The sequence below is a fragment of the Euprymna scolopes genome, chromosome 22 (assembly GCF_053919585.1).
Source record: "Euprymna scolopes isolate OS-2025 chromosome 22, ASM5391958v1, whole genome shotgun sequence".
Lineage (NCBI taxonomy): Eukaryota > Metazoa > Mollusca > Cephalopoda > Sepiida > Sepiolidae > Euprymna > Euprymna scolopes.
This window is the reverse complement of record NC_136503.1, coordinates 13035475-13048952: the sequence shown is the minus strand read 5'-3', so window position 1 is coordinate 13048952 and position 13478 is coordinate 13035475.

Sequence of the window (13478 nt, the reverse complement as noted above, 5' to 3'; positions counted from 1 at the left end):
CACTAAAAGTCCATGTGCCTGAATATGACTTTTTAGCCCTGCCAGCGACTTGCACACCCTCAAGCAGACATGATACTGAAAACGTTCACTGATTTGTATGAAACTAACTGCAGCGGAACCTTATTATCGTGGGCTTTCATGTGATTAACAAAATCTGCCTTAGACAACAGAGCCCGATCACACACCTTACAGATCCAGAGATCTCCATGGTTGGGTGACAAGGTTTGTCATTTCCTACATGTTCTCTTAAGCTTCGCTCGGTCTATTTTGGCTGCTTCAAAGTGTTCTGCACCCCTGTATATCAGTGTCCTCCACTGCTTGTGATCATACGCTAGGGACTCCCAACTGTCAACAGGAATATGAAAGCTCACCAGACTCTCCTTGATGCTATCACGAAAATGTTTTTTTGGGCTTGTGCTGGGGTCTTTTTCCAAGAAAGAGCTCACCATAGAACAATTGTTTTGGGAGTCGATAGTCTTCAAACTGGATGAGATGACCCGCCCAATGCAACTGGTTCTTAACAACAATGGTAACACTACTGGTTGTTTTTGCCTTTTTTAAGACATGGATCAGGGACAAAGCTATACCACTTTAAACCAAGAATGTGTCTAAGGCAGTGCTGATGGAACCTCTCGAGCAATTGTATATGTGACCGGTACAAGGTCCAAGTTTCAGATGCGTAGAGTAGGGAGGGTACTACACATGCTTGATATACTGAAATTCTAGTTGTCAGAGTTAGATCACCGTCAGACCAGACTCTATCTTGTAACCTTCTAAAAGCATCAGATGCCTTGCTGATTCTCTGTCTTATTTCCGCAATAAGTGTGCCACCATTTGATAAGGCACTCCCAAGGTAGACAAAATTTTTTACGATTTCAAGGCGCTTTCCACAGACAAAGATATCAGGTTCCACATAGAGATCATCGGGAGCGGGAGTGTACATGACTTTAGTTTTCTTAATGCTGTCAGTCCGAAGCAGGTACAAACATTTGTAAAGCGATCCATCACTAGTTGCATATCTACTGGGGAGTGTGTTACCAGGTCAGCATCATCAGTATACAACAGTTCCTTAACAAGTCCATCACTAACAAGTGTTTTGGCTTGGAATCTTCTGAGGTTGAACACCTTTCCAGTCGTTCGGAATCTAATATAAAGACCCATATCACAATGATGGAAACCATACCAGAGCACAGCAGTCAAATAGAGCGAAAACAATGTTGGTGCAGCTATATCACCCTGCTTCACACCATTATCAATGGGGAATTCTTCCGAAAGCCGACCATTGAAGTTGACGCGACCTTTCATACTATGATGAAGTTGCTTGAACTTGTCTCTAAAAACAGGTGTACAGTTAAATTTTTCCAGCACTTTTGACTGTGTCAAACGCCTTGGTTAAGTCCACAAACACCTGGCAAAGAAGCATACGCTGTTCAATACATTTCTCCAAGAGCTGTCTAGCAGAAAACACCATATCTAAAGTTCCTCGCCCATCTCTAAAACCAGACTGGGATTCCGGAAGGATATTTGGACATACATCCTTTCCAATCGGTTTAGCAAGAGCCGTGCAAATACCTTTCCAACCGCACTCAGCAGCGAGATACCTCGATAATTTCCATAATCAGACCTTGTACCCTTTCATTTGTACAACATAACCAAGATGGCATCTACCCAATCTTGGGCAACCGGGTCACCCTGCCATACTGACAGTATCAAAGAGTGGACCACACAATATACATTGACACCACCATGTATCAGCAACTCAACAAGGATGCCATCCAGTCCAGGGGCTTTGTTCGAGTTTATCTGTTTTATGCAGTCAACTGTTTCCGCAAGAGTCGATTCAACATCAAGTTCCGGACAAAAGGAACATTGAGGGATACTTTCTATTGCAGCAACATCAACATTGGATGGGTTGTAAAAAAGATCATGAAAGTGTTCATGCCATTGATGCATAATTTCATCTGAGGTTTTCAGCAAGGTTTTCCTGTCCTTCGCCAGGAGTGGTGTAGTTAAAGAGGATTTCGGGCCATAAGCCTGATGAAGCAGAATGTAGAATGTCTTGACATCTCTATGATCGTAGGCAGTCTGTATCTTCCTGGAGAGGTCAGACCACCATTTGTTTTTTATTTGGCGCACACAACACTGAACCTCACTCCAAACAGAAGAAAAGTGGGCAGCGAGCGCTGGCTCGTTCAGAGATGAAGAGTTGAGAAGTTTCAAATAAGCTTTCCGCTTTCTATCAATTTGAGGCTTAATTTGATTGAAACTATCAGCAAACCAATCTCTATGTCTGAGAACCTTCAATCCAAGAGCTTCAACACCTTTTTGATATATTGTATATCTTACTGTCTCTCAGTCACAATCTGAGAAATCCACCTGGTTGAAAGCAGATTTCAAGGAACTTCGTACGACTGGATCCTTCAATTTGAAACCATAAATACGTTTATGCACTTTGACACCATTGAAACGGCTTTTTTGCGAACTGTAATTCTCAGTTTAGCTCTAACCATTAAATTATCAGTACCACAGTCAGCACTACGCATTATTCTAACTTTGCAAAGATTTCCAAGATCACCACGTCTACACAGTATGTAATCAAGCGAATGGCCTTGTTTAGATTGGGGATGGAACCAGGTCTCCTTGTTTTTCTGGTGGGAAAAAGTGTTGGTGATAACAAGATTTAGTTCACTGCAGAGATGGAGAAGCAGCATACCATTTGAATTGACTCTACCAATGCCATGTGGACCCAATGGCGACCAAGCCTCATTGTCTGATCCAACCCGTGCATTGAAGTCACCAAGAACCACCAAACTCTCAGCACTTGGCAAACTGGTGATAACAGATCTAAGCATATGATAAAAGGAAGTAATATCGTCTTCAGGCGAAGTAAGAGTCAGCGCGTAGACAGAAAGAATATTCATATAACGACCAGCAGCAAGCGGCATTCTCAATGTCATTGCACGGTCATTTATGCCTACTGGCTATTCGATCTTGTCAATTAAGGAGTTCTTAACTGCAAAACCAACACCAGCCTCACGCCTCTCTTTTTCAGCTCTACCAGACCAGAAGATCGTGTAGCCCGACTCGTGCTCAATCAGTTGATCCTCACCTGTGAAACGTGTCTCAGAGAGTTCAGCAATGTCTATATTGTATCTTTGCAATTGCTTAGTCAAAATTGCAGTCTTCCATTCTAGTTTTTATCATTGTCAATAAGTGTTCTCACATTCCAGCAACAGGGCTGGAGTGGGTGTCGTTTAGCATAATATCTTCTGTTCCTGTTAATATGGACAGCCATCACCAATAGGACATTTTTCTTTTTGTTTTTTTTTCACAAATGTCTGAGGAAGTATCTGTACAAAGATGTTATTCCATAGATTTAGCTTTGTACGACAGCTAGTCTCGGTTAAAAAATGTTGATATCCAGCAACAAGCAAGAGCAAGATAGCCAGCAACAAATCAAACTGCAGACCAGTTTAATGGGGGTACTGGTCTTCCGCTTTATGTTTTTTAGATCAGAGATTTGCTTCTCCTAGAGAGGCTGCCTACAACATGGCTTTCTGGAGCCCTCTCCACCCCAGATAAAACAAATCCATCGCATGCAACATGTAAAACAGAGCAGTCATAAATCTTTTTTTTTTTAAATTGAGAGAAGCGTTTAAAAACGGTATTATTCCTCAATGATCATGACGATGTTGATGATGTTTACAATTCAATTCACACGATAATAAAAATGAAAATAAATCCAACACAAGCAATACGTAAAACAAAGCAGTCATGAATCTCGATGTTTTTGTTTTTTGTTTTTTTTTATTGAGAGGAGCGTTTAAAAACGGTATAATTCCTCAATGGTCATGATATATTCTATAATTGTATCCCATTTCGCAAGAAAAGGTGAGATAAAACATATGAGAAATATTTGAAATCAAGTTTCCTCTTGTTGTTATTTCAGATCATTTGAAACCATAGCAGCAAGTTTTGGTCACCTTTTTATCAAGTAAGTGTTTGGGTAATATATAATATATATATGAAAACGAATAAAGAAAAGTTATAAGCTTATATACTTTTCCTATTCCTTTTTTATACATTTCCATTCATATATATATATATATATATATATATATATATATATATATATATATATATATATATATATATATATATATATATACTAGTAAGACGACTGCTCTTGCCCGGTCGTAAAATAAGTTTCAAAATTATATTTCGATTTTTTTTTTTTTTTTTTTTTTTTACAAAGGCATCACCACATTATCAAGGCCCAGAGGCCACTCAAGGATAAGGGTTAAAGAGTGTACAGTAGAAGTTGGTCAATATAGTAATCATTAGTAATGAAAATTTGGTAAATTTAATAACTTATATGGAACGGCTCATCAAGAACTTATTTACCTTAGACTTGAACACAACCATATTGTAGTCAGCCGGAAAGCAGGAAAACGGAAGACAATTCCACAGGCGTGCAGTTCTAAGAAAGAAGCTTTGTTCATGGAATCTATGTTTAGGTTTAGGCACAGATAAAGAGTGGGGGAAATTATTGATAGTGTTTACAGCTAGACGAGTGTTTCTTGTGAAAGTTTGGCGAGGGGGGACCATAGATTGAAGCTCAGTTGAACACTTTCCATGAAAATAACGATACATCAGAGACAAACTCGCAACATCTGTTCTGTGAGATAGAGGTTGTAAGGAGGAGAAAAGGACATCTCCTACGAGGCTACGAAGTCTATTTTGAACTCTATCAAGGCAGGACAAGTCCTTTCTAGCAGCTCCTGCCCAGATGTGGCAACAGTATTCCATCCTTGGACGTACCTGGCTCTTATATAGATAGAGAATAGCATCAGCAGTGAGATATCTATTGGATCGATAGAAAGATCCCACCATTTTTCCAGCGGCCTTGGCAACAGATTTGATATACGTGTTCCATTTAAGATCAGGAGTAATGGTCAAGCCCAGAAGCTTGTCAAAACTTGAGGCCTCCTGAAGACGAGAGCCATTCATTTCAATTGATGACAAATGTGGATTAAAATGTTGATGATGTAAAGAGAGAAGCTTGGTTTTAGATGCATTAAAAGTAACCAGCCACTCCTTTCCCCATTGTACTACATGCTCAAGATCAGAGGAGAGAGAATTGGAGAGTACTTGCTCGTTTACTGTCTTAGATGTGGTACCATAAATGGTAGTGTCGTCAGCATAAATGTCTACAAATGATGTAAGGATATGATTTGGAAGATCATTAATGTAGATCAGGAAAAGAGTTGGGCCCAGGATGGATCCCTGAGGGACACCGGCATTAATACTGTGAGCTTCTGATTTTTGCCCCTCAACTACTACTCTTATGAACCTATCAGAAAGAAATGATTTAATAATTGAGAAGACTTTTCCAGCTATACCATAGCTAGTGATCTTATGAAGTAAACCTTTATGCCATACCCTATCAAAGGCTTTAGATATGTCAAGAGCAATTGTCCTAGAAAGATTGCCACCGTCGAGAGATTTGCTAATCCTATGCGATATAACTGTAAGGACATCTGCTGTAGATCTAGCAGAACGGAAACCATATTGAGTGTCACTAAGAAGGTTATTTTTGTTGAGATGTTTGATTACTTCTGTATTTAACACAGATTCTAGCAACTTACTCATGACGCACAGGAGACTTATTGGCCTGTACTGAGAGGGGGATGAGCGATCACCTGAATTCTTAAATACAGGGCATACTGATGAGATTTTCCAGGGAGATGGGAAACTATTCTCCTTAAGACAACGTTTAAACAGTTTTGTAAGTATGGGCGCTAGTTCAGGTTGAAGTTTTTTGAGTACTATAATTGGAATACCATCAGGGCCAGTTGCTTTACTGGAATCAAGGTTTTTGATTAGCTTGGCAACATCACGTACAGATATACGTATATCACATAGCGTGTTTTCTGATACAGGAGGAAATATTGGGGGTTGGCGGTCTTGGTCGCAAAGGGTAGAATTAGCTGCAAAGTTCTTGACAAAGAGTTTGGCTTTGTCTGATGCTGACGAGATTACCTCAGGTCCATTGATAATAGTTGGGATGGAGCACACGCTTCTGTTCAGGATTCTGTTTGCTATTTGCCAAAACTGGTGGGAACCAAGCCGCTGCTCAGCTACTTTGGACTTAACAGATTGAGCATACAACTCTCTTGCGTTCCTTATTACTTTCTTACAATGGTTGCTGGCAGTCCTGAAAACGGCTTTAGTTTCCATACATCTATTACGTTTGAAGCAGTGGAAAAAGTGATTTCTGTGCGCAATGGCAGCAGCACATTCTGGAGAGAACCATGGCTGGCTGTTAGGTTTTTGCTGAAACTTTTTAGAGGGTATGAAATGGTCAATACCTACAATTAACCATTCAGTTAGGTCTAATACTATAGAGGACACATCCTTTTTAAACATGGAATGCAGAGGTAGATCAGATATAAATGTACGGAAGCTATCCCAGTCAGCCTTAGTGTATCGATATACTGTACGATGAAGTGGTACGTCTGGGGACTTATTACATTTCATTTTTATCTTAATTGATACAACAGAGTGGTCGGAAGATCCAAGAGGCGACAGAACAGAAACTGAACATAGTTCAGGGCAAGTTGTGAGAAAAAGGTCTAGTAGGCTCGCATACTGGCCGTCATTATCGGGCACACGGGTAGGTTCCTGAACAATCTGAGTGAGGTCATAGGCAATGGAGAAATCATGACAGAACCTCCCCTCATCATCGGTCTTGTTTGAGTGGGTCAACCATTCGACGTTGTGAACATTGAAGTCTCCACATACGTGAATGTTAGCTGAAGGATAAGTAGAAAGGACTTGGTCAATTTTCTCAGATATGCTTTGAAAGATAGTAACTCCGCTGTTGTGGGGGCGATAGAGAGTAAATATAAATGCAGTAGTGTGAGCTAAAGCAACCCGGAAGCACATATAGGGTAAGTTAGGATCTTCCCTGGAGATGTCCCTCCCACATGGAAAGCTATCTTTAATATAGGCCCATATTCCATGCCCATGGCGATCTTGGGGGTCAGATTTAGAAGTTAAGTTAGAGTATCCTGTAATTGCAAACTCATCTAGGGAAATAGCCTGTCTAATGCCAGTTTCACTTAAAAATAAAAGGTCTGGTTTAGTCTCCTGTAATTGGGTTTCAACCTCTGGAAGGTTAGAACGTAGACCCCTGATGTTGGAGAAGGAGACATGGTAGTAGGGGTCTACGTTGGAAGTTGGAGAACCGGGTTTAATCGTGTATTTTTTCTTGAAACTTGTCATGATGAAATTTTGGAATTTGTGGACTAGGTCGACAGATTTACTTAGAGCAGGACAGAGAGGGGAAACTAAGAGAGAAAAAGAAACGAAGAATTGTTTTTTTTTTTTTTGTACCACATGATAAGGTAAAGCCGTAACAATTACCCACTAGTATGGCATCGAGAGGCCCCACCAGAAGCTACTGCATGGTCCAGATTCCATTCACCAAATGGCAATACAGCAGCCCCAGTACTTTGCACCTGCTGATAGGACAGCCTCCTTAGTGGTTAATCCAAGGTTCGGGTCCCTGACTATCAGGCGGATAACGTCAGCCCAGACAAAACGTTTACCTCCAGCACCCTTACTAGTGACATGGCTACAAGGATAGACATAGAAACAGAAAATTTCCACCAACTCTGCCAACTGTTCGCGCAAAAATACTGCCAACCTAGAAAACAGCTTTTTCTTCTCCCTTTGTCAGAAAAATCACTCATTTAAAAAATGAGGACTGAGGGACAAATAAGAAGAAGCGAGAGTAACAGGAGCTGCCGATAACGCATCCACAATGCGTTTTCTACTCTCCATATATTAATGCAGATTTCGTATTTATTATTATATTATATTTGACCATATATATATATATATATATAGTTATGATTTAAAATTAAAAAAAAAAAATGATTCGAGCGCCGCCATCGAGAATCGAAACCAAAACGTTAAGCGTACGATTTATTTTTCCTTTGATGTTAATACCTGAGTTATGAATCATGTTTGCTGCAAGGCTTAAAATTAACACATAAACTAATAGCTATTACATTGCACATGCATATTCGTAATGCCGTCGTCCGACCTTCACCTGGCAAATTCAATTTTTTAATTTTTACACGTTTGCACCGATTTTCCTCTGCTAAAACCCAATTATATATAAAGTTTAGCAAGGATTCGAATGCCCTATATATTAAATTTTATGTCTGTAAACCAAAAACTAACAGGAGTTGGTAGGCAAACTTTTTTAAGCAAATATATATACACATACATGAATATATATAGAAGCAGGTTTGTGTTTACTATAACCTTTTTACTCAGATATTACGTAAGTATAAATCACGTAGACTTACTACATGAATATAATTACACGTAATAGTTAACTAAAAATGATCATGCTATAAGAAAACTAAAAAAACTAATAGGGAATTAATTAAAATGAATGTTTAAAAGAATATGCAAATAAGCTAGATCTTTTGCAGATAAATGCAATCCCACGAGCAATATAACAAAGTTGTATTTTTCTAATTTCCTTGGCCTTTGGGCAAAGATCAAAGTGTAGTATCAAAGTGTAGTATCTTTGGCCTTCGGGACAAGATCAAAGTGTAGCATCTGTTCTGATACCTACATCGTGCGAGACAGTGCTGTTCTGGCGACACATTCTCGTGCCCGGAACACCTGACAAGCTTTTTGGGTCGCGTTCTGTCCGCACCCCAACTTTGTCTGTCTTTCTCTGCTCTCCCCCCCCTCCCCCACGGGGGGATCCGAGCTGATAATTTACGACCTTCCCGCGAGGGAGGGTCGGAAACACCTTCTCTCTTCCCTCCACTAACTTCCCACTCCCTCTCTCAGTTCTATCTCCCCTCTTGCCGCCTTTTGGCGCCATCTCTTTTTGGCGCCAAAGTCAGCTCCCCACTTTGGACGCTGATTCCACGTCACTTTTTTCAGTGAATTTTTTAAAAGAGGGACCCAAAACGGACACCCCCAGCCCGGGGGCCACCAATATGGATACCCCCAGCCAGGGGGCTACTGCTCCCCAAGAGGACGAATCCCCAACAGGAGAAAAAACTACTGCTGATGGGGCATACCGCCCGGGTATGACACCATTGGACGCTCCCCAGGAGGGGGAAAATTTAACAACAGCTCCCCCTGAGGGCGACAATATGGATACCCTCAGCCAGGGGCCCACCAATATGGATACCCCCAGCCAGGGGGCTACTGCTCCCCAAGAGGACGAATCCCCAACAGGAGAAAAAACTACTGCTGATGGGACGTACCGCCCGGGTATGACACCATTGGACGCTCCCCAGGAGGGGGAAAATTTAACAACAGCTCCCCCCGAGGGCGACTCCCCCCCAAAGGGGAGCAAAACCAAAATCGGTCGTAGCATCTCACTCCAACCACAAAAAGGAGGAGGTGCCAGACCAAAAGGACAATAAAGGGGACAGCGCTCCCCAGGAGGGCTGATCTCCCAAAAGGGGAGCAGATCAAGAAAATGAGGGGGCATACCGCCTGGACCTCACAAACGAGGAAGGGGCAGATGGCCTCAAAGTAAACAAAAAAAAAACATGCTCCCCAAGAGGCCGACTCCCCAAAACGGGAAGCTGCTCCCGAAAAAGACACTAAAAAGGGAACCGCCGCCCAAAAATGTGACACTCCCACAAAAGGACTGACCAAGACATCTGGGGAGGCAGGAAGCGTCGCCAATAAACAGGCAGGGGCGACCTCCATAAATGACCAAAAACGGTCTAACCCCACTAAAGACCCCATACCAACACCAACAAGAGGGTCTGCGTGGGGGAAGACCGTAGAAAAACAACTGTCCCCTCAAGAGTATAGAGACCTGTACCTGACAAAGTACAGACAATACATAGAGGGGGCAGATATAAAACCCATACCAGGTGCCTGGGAGGCGATTGAGGGCAGAGTCCTGTCCTTTGCCATTTCCGATATACCGGAAAACCGCCTCCTAGGGATGAAGAAGGAAGACATGGCGGGGCTCCTCCACAAACTTAACATCCCAGTACTATACCTGTACCAGAGGAGCTTCGCTGTGTGGGACATCCTCCTACCCACCAAGGATGATGCGGAGAGACTCTCCCTCCAAGAAATAAAGCATGGGAGAGTCAAACTAATACCTGAATACCAGGGCAAGAGAAGGACTCGGGTGCAGGTATTTAATGTGGCAACCCAAATACCTGTGGAAGTATTAGGATGCCTCTTCAGCCAGTACGGTGAGGTAGAACAGGTGACCCCAGTACGGTCAAAAACTGGGACTCACCTGGGCTGCTACACAATAGCAATGAGGCTGAAGAGGGAGGGTGTTCGAGCATATACCACCGTTGCTGACATACAAAGACGCCAGCATAACGGTAGTGGTGGAGGGCCGTCGTCCACACTGTTGGTTCTGCCAAAAGCAGGGCCACATGGCTAGGAGTTGCCCCCAAAGGGTAACCCCTAATCAAATAACCCAAAAGGCGGTCACAGCCCCTGAGACAACGCCCGCACCAAAACAGGCGGCAACAACCCCTGCAACTGCAGCACCAACCCCAGCTCCAAGGAAAACCCAAACCACCCAGGAGGCCAAGGGGGAAGAATGGAGCACGGTAGTGAGACAAAAGCGGAAACACATAATCCCTTCTGCCACCGTCCCACCACTAGCCCAAAAATCGAGGCAGGAGCCTCTGCAAATGCAGCAACAACAGCCACCGCAGCCAATGCCGCGGAAACAACTGCAGCAACAACTACTGCAGCAGCAAAATCAGCAAGTGCAGCAGAAGCAGCAGCAGCAACGACACCAGCGAGAGCAGCAACAACAAAAACAGCTTCAGCAGCAAATAGAGGAGCAGACACAACCAACGGTCCCCACACCAATCGAGACGGGGATCAAGCGGAGAAAAGACTACTCCTCTGAGGATGAATCCGCAAGTGAGAGGGAGAGGAACTCACCTCTCCCCGGTTCATTCGAAAGAATGAAAAAGGAAAACAAAAGAAGAAAAGTGAGAGGGAGAGGAACTCTCCCTCTCACTTCTCAAAAGAAGAAAAGTGAGAGGGAGAGGAACTCACCTCTCCCCGGTTCATTCGAAAGAATGAAAAAGGAAAACAAAAGAAGAAAAGAGGAAGAAAAGGTGGCCCCCACTCCCTGTGAACATACACCACCCCTAACAAAAAAATCCACTTCCACCCCCAAACCACACACTGCACCAACACCAGACACCACATCAACACCAGACACCGCACCAACACCAGACACCACACCAACACCAGACACCGCACCAACACCAACACCAGACACCGCACCAACACCAAACACCGCACCAACACCAGACACCACACAAACACCAACACCAACACCAGGCACCACACAAACACCCGTCCCCACACCAAGGCAAACTGAGCCACTACCCCAAAAAGAAAAGGAAAAGAATGAACCGAGGGAGGGGAGAGACTCCTCTGCCTCTTGCAGACCAACCAGACTAAAGGTCCTTGCCCCTGAGGAACTATGTAATGTAGACCCTCTATCTGTTGCCAAAGACATTTCCCATCGGCAGAGGAAAAACTTAAAACCTCTGCTCGATTACAAACAGATAGAGGGGAAAGATGTAAATATCCTCTCAAATTTCCCGGACGCCCCACTCCTAATAACGTTTGTCAGAACTCCAGAGGCCTGCAAGACCAACTTGTGGACAAGGTTGCAGGCCGCTGAAGGGGCGTTTCCGGGAATTGAACTGGTGAAAAAAATGACCCTTCTCTTGATGAACTGTCAAAACAATGCAAGGGAAGGGTCCCCGTGTTGGTCCATCCATCACTCCACAGGGCCATAAAATTAATTTATCCTTTGGACGTCGGCGGCATTGCGAGAGAAGGTCAGGATATGAAAAACCTGACCACCTTGAGCATGGCACATAACGTCGGCGTCCTCTCCCCAGCTGACTTTGGAGCTGAGTGTGACACACCCTAAGGTAGGTACCATGGCTTTGAATTTGGCTAGTTTGAATGCGAGGGGCTTGAGATCACCGGGCCGGGCGGCTCGCCTCCGGCACGACCTCTTGTCCCTGGGAGTGGATGTGGCTGCGATTCAGGAGACGCATTTCGTTTCCTCTGTGGACTGTCAGGTGCTGGCCAGAGATTTTGAGGTTTTCTCAGCATATGGCAGCCCGTGGGGGAAGGGAGTTTCCGTGCTGGTTAAACGTACCCTGTCGGCGACGGTCGACGTTGTCCAGAGATGCGGTGGGCAGGCTGGTTGTGGCCGATGTTGCCGTAAAAGATTCTGTGTTTCGGGTGATCGTGGTTCATGCGCCCAGCACCGCTCGTGAGAGGGTCTCATTCTTCAGTCAGCTTGACGCGTTTGCAGATTGTCGGAAGCGGGTAGTGCTAATAGGAGATTGGAACGCTATCTTAGACCCCGAGATAGATAAGGTAGGAGGCGATGCTAGAGGATCGGAGAGGTGCGAGTCCAGCCTGGCTGATCTGATGGCTAGATGCGGTCTGGTCGACAGGTTTCGGTTCGAGCACCCGGGGCGGGAGATGTGGACGTGGACCAATAGCGTTTCCTCCTATCCAAATACCTATTTGGACAGGATGTTAGTTAGGAGAGGCGAAGTAGAGTTCTTATCTTGTCCCACGTTCACTTGGCTAGGCCAGACGGACCATAAATTAGTTATGGCCCGGCTGAAGCTAGGAAATAGGCCTAAGTTAGCGGGGTACTGGAAGTTAAACACCTCCCTTCTGGAGATACAAGACTTCCAAGATCAGTTAAGAGAATTGATTAAAAAGGCACTAGTGGGGACGGTTACCGGGAGTAAGTGGTGGTTAGGTCTCAAAGCCAAGATCAGAAGCTTCTCCGTCAAGTATGCCCAGCGCCTCGCACTAGATAAGCCAAGACGAAGAAGCAGCTAGAGCAGAAACTAGCCCAGGCTACGGGTGAGGGTGATAGGGTTAGTCAGGAACTAGCTAAGCAGGACCTTCTACGCGAGACTAGCGAGCGTTACGAAGGCCAAGTAGTTAGAGCTAGGCTTAGAAAGATAGGTAACGAAGCAGTCAATTCTGATGCAGACGTGCGCCGTGAGGTTTCTAGGCGTGGCTCGGACAAATATATTGCGAAAGTCAAACATCCGGATGGACGCACCCTGGAATCGACTCGGGAGATCTGCGAGGGGTTTCGAGAACATTTCGAGAAGCGTTTTACGCAGCAGCCCGATCTTCCGGTCCTTGAGTTTAGCGACTATTTGGCCGACTCTCCCCGCCTCGATGCGGCTAGAGCGGCTGGTTGCCAGGGCCGGGTGACGGAGCGGGAGGTCTTTACTGCGCTGAAGCAGGTCAGCTGTGACAGATCGCCAGGACTTGATGGTCTGCCATACGAACTGTACTTGAGGCTGTCGCCCATGTTTCTGCCTCTTCTGACGGATATGTTCAACCATTGGTTTGCTCAGGGATCCATCCCAGGGCAG